Consider the following 6,120-nt stretch of genomic DNA (forward strand, 5'->3'; position numbering starts at 1 on the left):
GAAGTTGGTCATGTTGAGAACAATGTTCATTTTTTTTTTTTTTCTTTGATGAATAATGGTCCTTTTTTAGTGGTTTTATGGGCTTGAGAGTGAAATACCAACTTAGGTTAATTAGTACCATGAAAAGATGAAGGTTGTCTAGTGGTAGATGATGATGAATGTGTACATTGTGATGCATGAATAAAGAAATTCGATGCAATTCGATAAGATTTGATTTTCCAAAAGTTGCGCGAAAGCATAATGGAATTCTTTTGTCAGCTTGTAGATCAGCTTTTGAAATTTTATTTTGTTTTAACAAAGTCACACAAACATGCCTATACAGGCTATAATATATACCTACTAGTTTCCCCACCTGATGATGATTTAAGACAGTAGAGCTGCCAAGTTTTGACCGCTTTGGGTTTTGCTTTAGAGGATCCTCTTATAATCGGATAGCTGACTGCTTTGTTTGCTTGACAGATTGCAAGTAGGATTTCATGTACGAACCCTATGTATCTGTTTTTTTTTTTATCTCTCTCCTCTTTTTTTGAGTTCCCTCTGCCAGTCTCTGCTTTTGGAATCTGTGTTTCCGATATTGTAGCCACTACCAACATAATGGGATGTTTTTCATATAGATATTTCCCAAAAATAAAATTTTGAAAGAATCATAATTTTTTATTAAATGCCAATTAATACAACTTATTTGTGAAAAAAGCTAATTGATATCTTATTATTTTCAGATTATAGGTATTTTATACGGTATATTATTCCAGATTATATATTATTGGACACTATATTTGTTTATGATAGCAAAATTATACATTTTATTGCTAATCTTATAATTAAGGAAAGACATAAACAATGTTAATTATATAATTCTGACTATAATTTATACTATCGTATATATATATGCATGCATGCAATGCAAGCAAAAAAAATTAAGGGTAAAAAATTACCATGAGAAAGAATGCAGATCTGAAAGGACTAATAGGAAAGAGAAATAGAAGAAAATAAAAACGTAACATGGACTCGGAAAGATGTGAGACAAGACCACCCTATGTTCTATTACTTTTAGTACGTTTACACTACTTGTATCTGACCTGCATTATCGATCATATCATCATATGAATCACATCCCTATCTACGCGCTTTTCTTTTAGAATCTAGGAATATTAAAGATGATAAATAAAGCTGCAAAAAAGTTTGAGATATATGTGGATATTAAAGCTTTTTGCTGTTTGAGATATATATATATATATATATATATATGCGTGCTTGGTTGCTAAAGTTAATAGCTTTATATATCAGCATCAAGCTTGTATGCTAAGGTTTGTATGTTAGTCTTAGGGACTTAATGAACTTGATTCAGAGTTAATTTAAGCAGAGAAGGGAAAGGAAAAGAAATGGAAGTAGAAGGGAAGGAAGGCACGCTTCTAGATAAATGGATAATTTGTACCCTTTATGTCAAATGAATGAAGCATCATCAACTACGTCCTCCAATTTCACAGCAACACGTACTGTGAACAAACTTCGAATAGAAAGGCCAACAAAATTTTTGAGAAAATTAAAATATCTGTTCAAGAAAAAGAAGATAGTAAGAAAAGCAAGCATGCGAAAATCATTGGCTACAGAAACTAAAATAATGGTACTTGTTTTGGGACCCCCCAAGGGAAAAAGCTAAAATGGACCTTGTCTGTCCCTACCAACCGACCATATCAGTTTCACTTATGTTGATATCTCTCTCCCTTCTTTCTCTCTCTCTCTCTCCATGTATAGTTATTTTATACTCATGACATCCAGATGATTTATTATCATCACTTTCGTTATTAATTTTGTAGTAATTGTTTCAAAAGTTAAAATTGAAAATTATATTTGTAATTATAAGAATGGGATAGAAATGCTAAAAATCCTAATAGGGAAGAATGAGGCTTATATGCAATTCTATAAACCATAAATACAATTTTGAAATTTTATAAATGACTTATAGTACATAAAATGCTATTTCTTTTAAATTATAAATAACTACCCATAAAAATAAAAATAACTATTCATAAAAATAAAAAAATGATAAAAGAAAAAAGATGGTCATTCTTGTTCACATATTGAATAAAAATATTGAATGAGAATCAAACTTAGCCTTTTTGAAATATTTTTTTCAAAAATTTTCAAATTTGATATAAATTATTTAAACAATTATCTTTATATTTATTTATGTATAATCAATCTAAATCTAAATTTATCAAAATGTGGTAAGTATATTTTTGAAGATTATCTAAATTAAACTACATGAATAACAATTATGATTTTGTTATAAAATGAATAGCTATTCTTTCATATAAAAACTTGCCTATTTTTATGGAATAGTTATTTTCAAATTTTAATATACACCGAATGTAGAAAAACTTAAATCTATGGAATAACTATTAATTATATTCTTGCATTTATCCCACAAATCAATGATATCCTTCTTAAAGTAATTTAAAGACAGATGGTCTTGACTTAAAATTTTTTTTTTATATATATACACACACACATACAAAATCGTGAGGGATATTAAATAAATTTAAAAACCTAAATAACAAAATTTTCGACTTGTTCTTTTTCGCTTGGCTTCCAAACAATCTCCAAAGCAAAGAAAAGAAAATAACAGCACCTGAAAAAGCAATTTAATGGTTATATATATATATATATATATATATATAATTTTGTAGAGAATCATGGCTCAAATGATGCCGATCTAGCATCTTCTTTTTTGAGGGTGCTGAAAGCAACTATTTGCAGTTCCAGATATTACATTTCCTTCAACTTTCCTCCATCAAAATCTTTGTTTGATGGCAAAAGCCACTTCTTATAAAATGGTATATTGGATTAATACTAGACCTTATGGTGGATGAAAGAGGAAAGAGAAAAAAGAAAAAGAAAATAATAGTAAAAAGAAATCGCATAGTAATCAGCAAAAAGAAACAAATAATTAAACTAAAATTATGGAGAAATTAAAAAGGTTTGAAAAGTGTTCGTTGGATATAACTGATAAAAATATAGTTTTAGTCTGTAAAATTTTATTTAATAGATATTTAAAAAAAATTAAAATAAATATTTAATTATAAATAAAAAAATTATATTAAATATTTATTAAATTTTCATATAAGTTAAAAAAAAATTCTAAAAAAATCAAAATTTAAATTTTACTAAAATAGCTTAAAATTTTTGTTTTACCGTATACGTGCATAAAGGCCTACTTTGAGCGTATATTATTATTTTTACTTAAACTGGAATTTCATTAAAACAAAAAAAAAAAAAAAGTCATTAAAAAAAAGGGTAGACTCAGAAGGTTTTCACATGTTCACATGGTAGCATTTACCAATAAAAGAAAAGAAAAAGAGAATATACCTTGAGCACCATAAGATTCCAGCCACATGTCTACAAGATCTCCCTCATCACCATTGTATTATGACTTGTGGGGCCTATTTTGATACTTAGGTGGAAATATGTCGTAATTGTTTTCGTGCTTTCAAGTTATAAAGCCATTTTTTTTTAACTTTTTATTTTATTTTATATATTTGTGTCAAATCGAAAGGGGAAAGCACGCACCAAATAGATTCAACATGAAAAGCGAGTCATTTACCAACAAAAACATGAAAAGCGAGTCGCTAATTTCTCCAATAATTGTATCAAATATATATAAATAAACCCCTATGCATATAATAGATTTTTACGTGATACACCTTAAAGGATTATAATAATTTATTTTAACATTTTAAATTGAAATTTAAATATAATAACTTATCAACCAACCAATAAACATTTGTCACATAAATATTTAAATTTAATTAGATTTTAAAATTTTAAATATATATATATATATATAGAAATTCTATGGTGAGGACGGTCCGCATGAGGATCGCAGCATTAATGACGGTTTTTCATAGTATTAACAACGATTTTTTAGAAAATCATCACCAATACTATGAAAAACTGCCACCAATACTGTGGTCCGCATGAAGACCATCCGCACTATAGACAGACTATATATATAGATATATATTTATATATATATAAATATTTATACTATGTACTTATTTCAAAAAATATTCTACATGCATGAAATATTTAAACCATCTTTAGTTTACCACAGCTAGCTATTGCAAAATTTCCTACCAAATTTTGTATGGATTTTGCATTTTTTAATAAATTTTTGTGAGTTTAGTTTCTTAAGGGGTATCAAATCTTTTACATCTCATTTATATGCAGTTAGCCTCGTGCTTTATTTTTCAAAAAAAAGAAGAAAAAAAAACCGTTATCTTATTTGGCTTCAGCCTACCTTAAGTTCCCATTTAGCTAATAGATTTTATTTATTATCTCTTGTAAATATGTAGACAGATCGAACTATATGTACAACTTATTATCGATAGTTGTTTAAGAATACAAATTGAGATTTTGTAACTTTAAAATTTCACTCAATCATGAGTTACAATTTCATTAAGTAATTTATTAGTGACGTTGTCTGTTCATGTATTATTTCACTTGACCAAAATAATTAAAAATCTTTTTACGCACAAAAGAAGTTTGTGAAAAATAATATACAAAACTTTTATTGTCTACATATATGTTAGAGCATAAAATGAGATGGATTTAGTTGGTAAAATATTCGACTTACATTTGAGAGATTGTGGGATTTAAAATACCTTTTCAATTTTATCTTAAAAAAATTATTATTAACCTTCTTCGGTTTTCTATACATTTGAAAACAGACTTATATATGTGTTAGTTTTTATCAGGTTATTTATAAGTTTTACCTATTAAAAGTCAAATAAAAATTAAAAATTAATATATTATAATTGATTAACAGTATAAAAATATAATTTTAACTTTAAACAATAAATTATTATAAATAAATTTATTTTAATAGATATATAAAACTTAAAAAGATATAAATAACTTGTTTAAAAATATAAAATTTTAAACTATTAATTAATACAAAACAGAAAAAGTTTCAATGAATTTTCACACTGTATTACCAAACCCTCTTTTTTAACAATATTCATGTCATACTGATGCAATATTTCAGAGAATGCAGAATGGTAGGGGAAATAATTGAAAAAATGTGCAATTAGTTAAGGGATATATGTGTCTTTATCTGTGATTGGCGTCCAATCTAATCAACATGCCCCATGAGAAAATGAGAAAACGAATAATATATAGTAAAAAAAATGCTTTGACCCATTTCATGATTTAAAAGAAAGTTATAAACCCTAAAAATAAAAACAAATATATATATATATATAGAGAGAGAGAGAGAGAGAGAGAGAAAGAGAGAGATTTACTTCTATTATAACAAGCATGGAGACAAATTTATTCCTCCAAAAACTAAAAAAAAGAAAAAGAGGGGATATTTACTGTCCTCTCCAAAGCCGGCCAGTTCCCAGCTAAGAAAAGCACTTTCAAGAGTGCACCGAAACAAAGCTTGTGGCATTTATAGCACAAAAAAAAAAAAAAAAAGAACCAAAGCTTGTGCCGTGAGAGTAGTAGGCTGTGCAATCTCTATACCCCATTTGTGCTCTCTCCGTTTGCATTAAATCATCTTTTTGCCAATTTGCTGACACTACGTTTCTTTTCCTATCCTTGGCCTCAGAGGGACCATGTTTCTTTTGCCATCTCTCTGTCAAATTGTCTTCAACAAAAACACATATAGCAAACACTACAAAAACTTTACAATCCTCCTACAATAATTGACCTCAAGTTTCATATGCTTTTGGTAAATCTCTATTGATGCACAAAACCAGGCCCTCCTTTATATTAATCGCACATAAATTCGTCTGCACTAATGTATATTATCCCTACTTGCTAAAAGATGCAATTTCCTTTTCATGGATCGTTTCCATAATGTAAAAATATATATATATATTATTTTATTTTATATTATTAGTTATTCCAAAAAAAGCCATTGTGGTGGTGGAAGGGGCAACCACATATGCCTGTATTGTCACTATCAGATTAAACAACCGGCCCTCAGATTAAATAAATAAGGAGATCCTATTTCTACAGCCATATGCAAGTTGCAAAGGTTAAAAAAACAAAAGAGCATAAGCTTGAAAATGGTATAAAAATTAAGAAAGGATCATAGTAAAATCAGAAAAGGAT

The sequence above is a fragment of the Ziziphus jujuba genome, chromosome 5 (genome assembly GCF_031755915.1).
Source record: "Ziziphus jujuba cultivar Dongzao chromosome 5, ASM3175591v1".
In the NCBI taxonomy this organism is placed as follows: domain Eukaryota; kingdom Viridiplantae; phylum Streptophyta; class Magnoliopsida; order Rosales; family Rhamnaceae; genus Ziziphus; species Ziziphus jujuba.